This window comes from Mytilus californianus, unplaced genomic scaffold (genome assembly GCF_021869535.1).
Source record: "Mytilus californianus isolate M0D057914Y unplaced genomic scaffold, xbMytCali1.0.p SCAF_3, whole genome shotgun sequence".
Lineage (NCBI taxonomy): Eukaryota > Metazoa > Mollusca > Bivalvia > Mytilida > Mytilidae > Mytilus > Mytilus californianus.
This window is the reverse complement of record NW_026262679.1, coordinates 108,900,016-108,913,374: the sequence shown is the minus strand read 5'-3', so window position 1 is coordinate 108,913,374 and position 13,359 is coordinate 108,900,016. Positions and strand designations below refer to the sequence as shown.

At 32.5% G+C, this 13,359-nt stretch overlaps 1 protein-coding gene across 4 annotated transcripts in view; it reads right to left on the bottom strand.

Annotated features, from left to right (window-relative positions):
* The window catches only part of LOC127735751 (complement C1q-like protein 3), an 88,323-nt gene that overhangs the window by 23,036 nt on the left and 51,928 nt on the right, over positions 1 to 13,359 (bottom strand). The window lies entirely within an intron of this gene.

The following is a 13,359-nucleotide window of genomic DNA, read 5'->3' as shown; positions in this document are numbered from 1 at the left end:
TTTATAACCAAAAGACAGTATCGTGAGCAAAATTTTTTAAATATTTATTTTCATTTTTTCGTATTTAACTGATAAATGGACTAGATACAGTCTTGAGTTAAAGTTTGTTACACATGAATTACTTTATCAAACTTTCATAAAATTTTATGAAACTTTGGCACACGCTTTTTTATGATTAAGATATAATGTCTAAAGCAAACTTTTGAAACTATATTTTTCAAATATTAATTACTCGATTTGGCTTCTGTTTATGGCACACTCCAAAGATGAATAAAGTAAATACCGGCAATTGAGTGGTGTTGTTAGTTGCTCTTTATCATATTTGTTTTTCGTTTATTGCTTTTTATAGTGTGTTCTTGTTTTATGCTGTTGCACCACTTTCCCAGGTAAGGGGAACATTTGGCGCCATTTAACTAGCTTAACCTCGCCACATTCTGTATGTGCCTGTCCCAAGTTCGGAGCCTGTAATTTAATGGTTGTCGTTTGTTGCTGTATATGATATTTGTTTTTTGAAAGTTTGCAGTAGATTGCATCGGAAGTAGCCAGCTTAATTACTTTAGGATTTACTACTATTTTGATAAGCTTATAGCTTAAATAAAAATGGACTGAATGTTCACCGACAATTCAAATGAATTCAATTTCATTTTGAAAATTGGTATTACAAACACTACTTAAAAAATCAAAGCAAATCTACACGAGACAGCAGTTTCCACGTTTTATCAATAGAAAATTTGGAGGGCCTGATATTTTTTTCAAGTTGATTTTTTTACATCTATGCTTGAAATTATAGTATTTCTGTTTGTTTATGATCTTGTAATCTTTTAAAATTTTACGTTTGTAAATTGAATTGATCCTATATATTATGCATACTTTTAACTGTCAGACATTTTGTATGTTATATGATACATGCATGCTTTCCTACGAGATTTCCCAGACAGGCGCACTGACACTCTAGTCCTATAATATAAGACTTCGGAGTTTCATATCATTTACATTCAACGTTTTTTATCGGATATTTTTTTTTACTATCAATGTGGGTTTCAACATTGATAGTAAAAAAAAAATATCCGATAAAAAAACGTTGAATGTAAATGATATGAAACTCCGAAGTCTTATATTATAGGACTAACTGACACTCAATCTTCATATAATAATCCGACTGATAAAATTTACATTCTAGTCGATTCTTTTGAGTTGTTTTGAGACAAACAATAAGAAATATTCATAGTGTGTGTATATATTCATTATTTATGCACAACGCACTCGAGAATAACTGTGTATATTCATATTTTATGAACAACGCAATCGAGAATAACAGTTTGTCCTGTTATCGTCCATGTGTTTTAAATTTACGGTTTACATTTCTAATTAGTCAATACTTAATTCTATTAAAACAACCAATGAAAACACGTTAATCTAGTACATATAGTAAGCAGTACTACAAAATACCCTAGATTGATCCTGAATGAAACTTTTTTCGGAGTTGAAAAACGTACAATAAGGGATTAACGGTAAGTCACGGTACCGACTGTTGACACCGACTTTGACAGATAAATGAAAAGGGTCTACTCAAATATGATTTTTACGGCACACTTGGTTCATACAAAACCGAAAACCAGAGCGAAATTTGAGTCCAGATATTCCGTAACAGAATATTTAAATCGGATATGTCGTCAAGCTCATACACATGTATATGAAGCCAGATAAGTACTTTTGAATGATTTTTTGGAAAGTTTGCTATAGCAACACTTTCTTAAGGCATCGGCCTTAAACCGGAAGTGACAGACTATCTCAAATGTTCTGTTCCAAGATAATGTAGTACTAGTGTTTGAATATTGAATCTAGGAAGATGCTTATGAAATTTTGAGTTACAACTCTTTTCAAAAGATTGCAGTTTGAATAAAAAAGGAATGAATGTTCACCGACAATTCAGATGAATTTAACTTCATGTTTGAAAATGAGTATCACAAACACTACTTCGCGGATCTGCGCTGAAGAGAAAGAAATCTACGCGGGACAGCGTTTAATTCATGAATATTTCATGAATGAACATTTTCCCGCGCTATTTTTACTACGTACGATATTCACAAATGGTTGTTATTAAATTAGTAAAAGCCCGAAAGTATCGAAAGAATCCTGTATGCAACATGTTTATATTTTGACCAAGCCGTCGGATAATTGACAAGTGGTAAGGTTTGATTGAACAATACACAGGTGACAGAAAATTTTAAAATACTCGATAATCATATGGCTAATGTTTCACGCCAAGGATGAGTAAATACTGGCTTTGATAGAAAAGTGCATCGTTTTTGTCAAAACATCGATCGGAAGGTTTTGATGCAAAACACATTTGAAAACTTTTAATTCCGTTATTTAAATACTTGCTGTTTCACATTCCAATGTGGATATATAAGGACCTTCACTCGTTCAGCATGCTCAAGTGGATCAAACTGACAGCAGAAAAACATTGACTCAACGACAATTCTATTCCGAGATTACTCTGACGTCCAACGGCTGTTTTGCCAGACAAGCTGGGGCCGTAGGACGACGGCCCCAGCTTGTCTGGCAAAACAGCCGTTGGGCGTCAGAGTAATCTCGGACTACGACAATTCATATCGCAGCCTCATCAGTGTTACGAATAACAACAACATTTGTACACAAATTGTTACAAGGATAAGGCTCGTATTAAAAGCAACAGAGTCAGCTTCTACTTCTTAGAATAGCTCAGTGTATCAAGAAAGTGCTGTTGAAATTATTTACATGACTAAATAACATTTTTCCATGTACTAGCAAAATGACTTTCTTAGTGCTTAACAATGCAGTGGCGGATTCAGCACTTTTTATCCTCACACTTTATTCCTGTGGCAGTATGATTCTTTAAGATTGACCTATAATTAACAATGTGTCATCCTAACACAGAGGCAATGATTACTTAAGAATTGAATGCTTCTTTCGAAGTACATTTTGTATGATGCGCGGAAGCGCTTCATGCTAAAAATGTTCGCACGGTCAACGCTTTAACAACCCTATGAAATTACTAAAAGAAGCATTCAATACTTATAATTACATTTTTTTCGCTATGATCATGAAAACGCGATTACTATCATTTTTTTTCTTTCATTTATCTGTGCACTTTATTGTGGAAACGTGTGTCATCATGTATGTTACAATTCATGAAATTCATTTTGAAATGAAGAATGACGCGAGATTGCTGTTAGTCAATCAAAATAACGTATAATAATGAAACATACATTTAATGTAATTATTAGCATATCAAATGAATGGCTGAAAACCAAAAATCTAAAATGTTATTGCCTCAATGCTATAAATTTCACATGTACAGCAGCAACTAAAATTTGTTACAGGGTTATAAACACCTCTATGAATCTAGTGTTTATAAACTTTTTATTCCTGTCGTCATACTGCTATTGTTGATGCCCCCACCGTATTAAGTTTTACCCTTGTTCTACTGTAGGTATGTAAGTCCCTTACTTGTACGTACGTCCGCACATCCCATAATTGGTTTCTGTTCTCTTACTTTAGTTTGCCTGAACCAAATTGTATGAAACTTCTATGCAATGCTCATTACCACAAAACACTGATCAAATTTGAATTTTGGCGGCGTCAGTTATACCGTTCTAGAGTTATGCCCCTTTACAAATGTAAAAAGTGCTGATTTTTTCCCGTTATATAACTGTAGTTCGCTCAACCAAATGTTATGAAACTTATAAACAATACTTTTAACCATAAAACCAAGATCAAGTTTGAATTTTGGTGGAGTTATTTTAACTGCTCTAGGGTAATGCCCCGTTACAAATGGAAAAATTGCCGATTTTTTCGTTTCTGTTCTTTAACTTAAGTTTGCCTCAACTTAATGTGTAGGAATGTATACGCAACGCTTATTGTCCTAAATTTCAAAGATCTTTGGGGATGTTTGTGAAGTGCCTGCTCAGAACGAATGGAGCGGAAAACGCGATATTTGGACTTATATCCTTGCTGCCGTCGGTGGAATAGAATATCATAGGCCACAAGTTGAGCCGCGAGAACTGTTTTTTACAGTCATCGTCACTACCACGCCATGCATTCGTCATTTGATGTAACCCAATTGAAACTCATTTGTACAGTTTATTCTTATGTTGTGTTCCGCGACATTATGTATGTGCCTGTCCAAAGTAAGGAGCTTGTAGTACAGTGATTGTCGTTGGTTCGTATCTGTCATATTTATTTTTCGTAAATTGTGTATTTTATTAATTAGGCCGTTAGTTTTCTCGTTTGAACTGTTTCACATTTTTCCTATCAGGGATTTTTATAACCGACTATACAGAATAGGGTTTCTCTTTATTGAAAGCCGTTCGGTGGCCTATAATTGCTTACTACCATTTCATTTTAACTCGGGTGGATAAATGTCTCATTGGAAATCATACCACATCTTGATCTCCTCGTATTTATATCAATAGATAACCTTTATGGAGGCACGCAAGACAAAAGCTCAGACATATTGTGGAGACCTGCGCATGGCCATATTTTGGATTTTATATCAATAAGATCTTTGACTTTGACTTTGACTTATGAACAGACAACAATCTTTATTTAATTAAATAAATCATTGACAGTTATGTGCAACTTATACCTTGAAATGCTAATTTCTTCGTACTTTTTTATTTTGAGACGATCCTCTTCATTTTACCTGTCAAAGTTTGTGTAAACAGTCGGTACCGAGACTTTCCGTAAATCTCTATTAAGGCAACGGTCAACTACGATAGCAGGTTGGCAATCAACAATTCAAATAATCAGTTTCATTTCAATTTGTTTGTTGTTTATAGAAGGAAACAAAACAAAATCTGACAGCTCTATAATCATAGCACACATTAAATTTACAATAAAGCTTACACACAAAACTAACAGAGTGCAATTAATAGACTGTGAATGAAATTGCGGCTAAGAAATGCAAACTGAGAACACATGACTTAGAAATAGTTTAACAGAGAATACAAAAAAATATGATAGCTAGAGAGTTATTTGTTACCAACTAAGAACTTGGGAGTCACAGAATTTGATCTTAGAAACACCATGATAGCTGTTAACATTATGTATTGGCAATTTAAAGTACTTAGAATAAATGACTCAAAAACAGTTTTACTGAGAATTCACAAATCATTTTTGTTTATTAAGAAATATATGATATTATGAAATTAGCTAGATCGTTGATACTCTAGCATACTTCTCAGATTGCTTAATATCCCCCTTCAAAAAACGTCTGTGGGTTATATAGGAATCACCATGTCTGTTTGTTTATCCGTCAGGCTTCGTTTCCGGTGCATTACTTTTATACCATAAAACTTTGATTAAACATACTAAATATGCAATTGTATCTAAGGCTTGGTTGTGTCATACCAAAGTCAGGTCGCTCTGACCTTGACTTTGACCCCTTTGATGTCCGATTTGAGTCCTCACAACTTTTGTACTGTAAAACATACTGCAGTCAGTCCTCTCTGACCTTGACCTTTACCTTTGTTAGTTAATTTTATCCAATTTGTGTCCGGTTCATAAAGTTTTTACTTAAAAAAATCTTTTAATCAACCTTGATAGGCAGTTGCATCACTACATGGTCTTTGGATGTGTCATATCCAAATGTCAGATCACTCTGACCTTGACTTTGTCTTTTGATACGTTTGATAGTAAAGCCTTGTCTGGGTCATATCTTTTATACCTTAAAATTTTGGTTAATGAAACATGGTATGCAGTCGCATTATGGGCTTGGGATGTGTCATATACCAAAGTCAGATCATTCTGACCTTTTTCATTTGACCCTTATGATAGTTAAACAGTGTCTGGTTGTGTTTGGTGCATAACTGTTGTACTGTAGCACTTAGATTGACAAAACTTTATACGCAGAAAAATCATACTGACCTTGACCATCAATTTCAAAATTTATAGTATGCAAACTTCACACTTTGTTCCTGCGTCAGTATGATTCTTTCAGATTGAAGTATCATTAACAATGTGTCAAATTAACACAGAGGCAATGATCATATAAAATGAATGGCTGAAAACCAAAAATCTCAAAATGTCATTGCCATAATGCTAAATTTCACAGCAGCAACTAAAATGTATTACAGGGTTATAAGTACCTCCAGCAATCTAGTGTATATCAACTTTTTATTCCTGTCTACATATTGCAATTGTTGACTAAATCCTGTCATATAAATTTTCTTTCACTACGGTTGTATTGGTGTTAATTTTGTTGTCTTCTTTAAAATAGATGTGGCATTTAGTGCCAATGAAACAACTAGTTCAAAGGAGGAAGATATATAAACAATAATAGGTCACCATACAGTATTCAACAATGAGAAAACACCATACCATATAGTCGGCTATAAAAGGCCCCGATATTAAAAATGACAATTTCAAAAAAGAAATCTAACGGCTTAATTGATAACAATGCAATTTACAAAAAAAAAACAAATATGAAGGACTTGAGTCAATAAAAAGTACTAAATCACAGGCCCCTGACATGGAACATGAACATAATTCGGAGCATTCTTAACCTTGATCTTTCAAATAAAATATATATTTCTGAAGATATTCTCAAGCCTTGAATATAATTAAACTGAAATTGTGTTATTTTATGTACTCCACCGGAATTACATCACTGTAATTTGGCTTGAACATTGAATTTGGTATATTGATATATTCCTAATTAGGTAAACCTAAGTACATGGAAAATTTCATAGTAATACATCTACTAGCACAAATATAGGACTTTTCGTAACTCAACCGTACTTTGAATCACTATCCGAAGCAACTTTACATCTTTTTAAAGTTACCAGACTACGATAAATAACAAGAATACGGTAGTATCATTTTTTCGGGAGTTGGACATTGACAATCATAAAAAATAATTGGTGTCCTGGCATGGCAGTTTCTTGGAGTCATAATTTGAACTATTAACATTTTTGCTCGGACTAATTTTTTGAAGAATAATGATTTTCTTGGAAAGAGTGGACTCTTCGAGATGCATTATATTACTTGTACTCAATGTTTTTGAGATAAATTTGCACCAAGCCATCATGATGAACTAGAATGTTTTTTAAAATCAAGATGTGAATAACCACAAATAGCGAAAACCAAATTGACCCTAAATAGTCAATTGCACTTTTTTTAGTATAAATAAAAAAACAATGTGTTTCTCGAGAAAGTGAATTCGAAGTTTCTCTAGAGCTGGTAAAATTAATTTAAAAGATATTAATGCAATAATATGTTCTTTCGAAATACACTGTAGCATTACCATTTCCATGCCATAATATATTGAAAAATGTCTAAATATCTGATATTGTTAGCCATTCCTGAAAAGTAATATGTTTGATTACCCTCAACGTTTTCTCCTCGGTTACAAAGCTCGTTATCGAAATCAACTTTATTTTGAATCAATAGTCCACAACTCCGGCACTAAAGTACATTTTTGTTTGATGTTGATGTAACAGTGTCACAAACAATGTCATTTTATGAATCACATTGTTTCCAGTATCACCGTACGTCAATCCTTGTGCGATATAACATGCAGTGGCATGTCGACGTACTACAAGGCTCACTAGACATGCTTATTGTAATATATTGTACTATTGGTCTTCCTTCAAAAAACAAAATTTCAAATGGTTTTGTAGAAATATTATAAAGAATCAGTGCACTGTGTGTGAAAATGAAGGATCATGAAACAGTGAGATATTGGGCAACGTATTTTCACGTCAGACAAACTTCTTCTATCATGTACTTCATATTCGATTTAGCATTTTCAACAGGGAGCGGAATGCTCTTCGATAAATGAAGGGGGACAGTAATAAATGATAAAATTAGTCCATTACATAATGCGGTCTCGGATGCAATTATTTTTCTCCATATATGATAAAGATATTTAGACTATATGTAAATGAGGCAGTAGACCAGCAAAAAAAGTAAACAAAATAAAAAGGATCAGTTAATAAATTACACAATTTAATTTCAAATGTAACCAAAGTTTCCTTTAAAACATGATAAATGAAAACATTTGACTGTTTCAATCTTATATTATAAAACAAAGCTTAGAAAAATGACCGCACGTACGAAATAGCTTGCGCTGAAAAAAATCCAGTTAAAGTGTTGTTTTTTCAGTTTCTTGGAAATCTTTATTTTTTTCTTTCGACTTGAATGTAAAAATAATCGCATAAACTGCCTTTACAGCACATTCGCGCTTTGATTAAGGCAAGCTGGCCTATTATTATCACTGTATCATCTTTTACTAGATGTATATTCAAAATATTATTCAGACAGGTAGAGAAGACATTCTTCAAAGAATTCAAGAACAAGAATTGTCAATAAATACTAATTCAAAAAAGTAACACAATGAGGAAATACATATTATTATACCTAAAACAGAATCTGACTCAACTGCTAATGTTTAAGTAGCTGAAGAAAATGGAATGAATCTTTCATGTATAAGTGCCTCTATTAAAAAGAGAAGAACTTTTTCAAAAAAGAAAACTACTTCTTCCTTTAGTAATAGAACTAAGGACATATTAAATTTAGATTTTTTTGGACTCAGAAGATATAAAAGACACAATGATCGTGGAAAATTCAGCTAGTGGTAAGAGAGACAACATTGTCAACATTTGGAAATTATGGAAATTAATCAGTGTCGAAAAGCAAAAACAACTTTCTCTACGGATTTATTTGACACTGTTCTTGTTTGTGAAGAAGAAAAGGACATTGAGATAAAATCAAATAAAAATAATAGTGATGCAACTTGTATTTTAAGTGAAGAAAAAAGTCCAGATTCAATCAAAACTTCAAGTAGTAACCTCGAAGGTCGGTGGTTTTCTCCGGACACTCCGGCTTCCTCCACCAATAAAAACTGGACGCCACGAAATAGCCCAAATGCGGTGCTTAAAAGTGGCGTTAAAACACAAAAAATCAAATCAAATCAAGTAGTAACCTGTTTACAAAACTAACAAAAAACGTTACATGACCAAGTTGAAAGTAAATGCAATATTGTTCTCATGAATTAATCTAACTCTAGTAAAGATGAAACCCATATAAATATTGACCGTACAGAATTGTTTCAAAACTTACCAGAAGATGATTCATAAAGACAGAGTGTAATATTTAAACAAAGGAAGAAACTTAAGACTGTACAAACACGTCATGGTGACCAGTTAAATGATAATCATAACAATAATAATGTTAAGTCCTCTCTTGCCAACGCTAAACCAAAGACACCTGATTTGTCTTTCTAAGATGACATATTTGGATAAATTACTTGCATTAAGTATTTGTTAATAAATAATAAAAGATGACATAACAATTTAATGTTCTTTTTAAGAATACTAGATTATTCACCTGTTTTTTATATATTGATTAAAGTTGTTATGACATTAACAATTCGAAAGAAACCGATGTGTTAAAAAGGTGTCACTTTTTTATCATAGTGAAGCTAGTGAATTGCCATAATTAATCTTATTTAATTTCTGTATCACTGTGATACAGAAATTAAATAAGATTAATCATGGCAATTCACTAGCTACATTATGATAAATGCAGATTTCATGATAGGAGGTTCTTTTATCTTTTTTGTAAAGCTCACTTGGCCCAATAAAAGTTTGATTAGCTTCTGGTATCTTTTTGAATTTGCTGCCTTTCATACATTTGTCTGACAAAATATATGTATTAAAAAGTATCTACTTAGAAATTACTTGGACATTTTTAGAAAATTGACCAAAATCATACTAGGGTGTTAAATTTCAAAATTGCATCATAATATTCTCACCTGCCAAGTAACATGGCTGTCATTATGGGGAGAGAGGGGAAATTACAGACCAATTTCATCTTTTTATCTTTTAGTTATACAGCCGTTGTGTCCCTTAGGTCTACATATCATCTTGAATACTCATGAAATATTTGCTCTGGACTTTAAGCAAATAACAATCAATCAATCCATGGCATATTTTGTTTTTTTTTCCTATCCATCTGTCAGCGTTAACTTTTGCCCCAAAAATGCATTAGGTCGAATTACAATTACTATAACTATTGATTTTTAAAGTAATCTTTAAAAAAGGAGTATAAAGGAGTAGGGGCAATAAGGCCCTTATTTAGCACAAGGATTTATGCAAATTAAAAAAGTAACCATATATATTTTCTAACATTTGTCCTAACCATACTTAGACGCAATGTGTTTAGAAGAACAAATCGCATTTTAAATCAATAAATACTGCAGTTTTCTTCTTTCTCTTCAAAAGGGTCTATATAATGAATAATTTTGGTGTCCGAACATAAAAACCCTTGTGCAATTTATCGATATTTCTTGATCTTATGCATTAAACAAAAAAAAATGTGCAAATTTAAAATAGTTCTCAAAAACTTAATGTTTCTATGGCCAAAATTGAGCCTTAATGCCCTTACTCTTTCTTTTATCAATGTTTGTCAGCTACTGATATCATACAAGACACATTTGTTTCTTTCAAAGTTAGGCTATTTATTGATAATGACTCTGCTCTCTCTCCAGGTAATATACATTAGTTGTCTATTGACCAAAAGTTATTGACACCTATCAAAGCTAGCCAGCTTTTTTCTTTAAAACTGTTGTCCCCCCAAAAAAAGCACAAGAACATAAAATTAAACCAAATATTAAGTTCTAGAGGCAACAGGTGAAGAAGATGGGTAATACAAATATGTAATACCATATGTAGTTGTGCATCTTGGGCACAGTACCTAAATATTATTTCAAATTCAGATATTTTCTATATGTACATGTATCATAATTATGTCAAAACTTAGAATTTCTAAGGAACCTTCTGTTACTTTGACTTGACGTTAATTTTTCACTTGGGCACTCACTTATAAAATTGTTTGTAATATATAATTATGATGACTATTAAAATAACCATCAATACATAACCAGCAAGAACAAGATGACAACCAGAATCAGATCCTAAACTGATTATAATGATAAATCAATGACAATTTTATTGTCATTTATTGAGCAATAAGATTACCCCAAAATGTGCTGTAATTCATGTTGCTGCTATAAATAGTGTAATTGTAATAAGACTTTACGGCTATTTGATCTCCTTTCTGCAAGTCCAATATCGTACTGATTGTTCCTTTGGTATGGCCTGAAACTTTTATGGACACACTAGATACTCTGGTATTATTGTGCCAAAGACTGGCAACAAAGGGTTTTCCTCTATCATTCATAACCATTGAAGAAAATTGATATACTCCTGCAATAGGTGCAGTAAATATACCAGTGCTTGGGTTGTAGCCATTTAGTTTGTTAGTAAAAACTTTGTCAAATTTTATTATCTCATTTTCTGAAAGTGATTTTGACTTTGTTAAGGCAGCTGAAAAGGCTGGAATTTTCTTCCTATTGATCAATGCACAAAATCTACAAAAATAAAGCATATAATAGTTAAATATTGATTTGAGTAATTACACAATAACTTTAAATCCAATACAAGTATGAACATGTTTAACCCCGCCGCATTTTTGCGCCTGTCCCAAGTCAGGAGCCTCTAGCCTTTGTTAGTCTTGTATTATTTTTAATTTTAGTTTCTTGTGTACAATTTGGAGTTTAGTATGGCGTTCATTATTACTGAACTAGTATATATATTTGTTTAGGGGCCAGCTGAAGGACGCCACCGGGTGCGGGAATTTCTCGCTGCATTGAAGACCTGTTGGTGGCCTTCTGCTGTTGTCTGTTCTGTGGTCGGGTTGTTGTCTCTTTGACACATTCCCCATTTCCATTCTCAATTTTATGTAATCTAGAATGATCACATGTCATAGTAAATATAGAAAAGATCTTTGTACTTTTGTATGTTTAAATGGTTATTGGTAAGTGTTTACAAAAAATTTGTGACGAAGGACTTTTATTTTGTTTGCTGTTTCATTAGAATTCCTTCAGTTTCAAGCGGAATATGAGACTTTCACATTGTTTAAATATTAGATTTTTTATTAGGTAGATGTTCCATTTCTTGAAATGGACCATCATATTTGAAACTTCTGATTACATTTGAATACAAGTATGTCATGGGTAAAGAGTCAGTATATATCTAATATCTAGTAAACTATGATATATAGAGGAAAACTTTTGATGTGAAAATGATGATAATAATATACCTTCCTCCAGGTAAGATAACCATTAAAGATACATCACTGAAACTGCCACTAACAATAGACTTATTTGGAGTTATTTCCCTTTAATGGCAATATCTTTATCCATTTTTTGCAATCTTGTTTCAAATAAAGGCAACAGTAGTATACCGCTGTTCGAAACACATAAATCGATAGGGATAAAAACAAATCCGGGTAACAAACTAAAACTGAGGGAACGCATCAAATATAAGAGGAGAACAACGACACAAAAAAAACCACAACATTAAAATGTAACACACACAGAAACGAACTATAATATAACAATGGCCATTTTTCTGACTTGGTACAGGACATTTTAAGAAAACAATGGTGGGTTGAACTTGGTTTTGTGGCATGCCAAACCTCCCGCTTTTATGGCAATGTTAAATATAACATAAAAATGACAACATTACATGACATGACTACAATACAAATAAATGGGAGAACATATAGGACAAAGAAACACACGAATAATAGCTAACAAAAGGTACTAGGTTTAGAATTTAATACGCCAGACGTGCGTCTCGTCCACACAAGACTAACCAGTGACGCTCAGATGAAAAAAGTTTGAAAGCCAAAACAAGTACAAAGCTGAAGAGCACCGTGGACCAAAACTTCCAAAAAGTTGCGCCTAACACGGCCTGGGACAAGAACATCCTTATTATTTAGAATAATATATACTTTTGCAAACAGTAAATTTTATAAAATGACTATATAATAGATATACATGATAAAACCGAAGTGGGGACTAACTATAGAATAAAAACGGATACATTACATAAAACAACTTAATCCAAAGATATCTAAATTTGAAACTGCTCAACCAATTTAAAGCAAACTTGATTCCTTGATGTGTTCTTATTTTAGTTTACAAATTGTATAGCAGTCCATTTACGAATGTAGCTGTCATCACTGAATATAATATAGACTTAGGAATAAAATGAAGATAATCGTCTAAAAAGTTAAACACTGAAACCGATAGGGAAAATCTGACAGAGGCAGAACATTTCAAGAAGTCAAGATCTACTGAAAAACTTATTTTCTGCAATATTCATTCTGAAAGCACTTGAAAAGCAGCATATATTACGAAAAAAATAAATTATTGTGCTTTGAAAAAACATACTCACTGAAACAGTTGCAAAAAAGAGTGATAAAGGCTCCTAATAACTTAACTGGTTTGATTAATCAAATATTTGA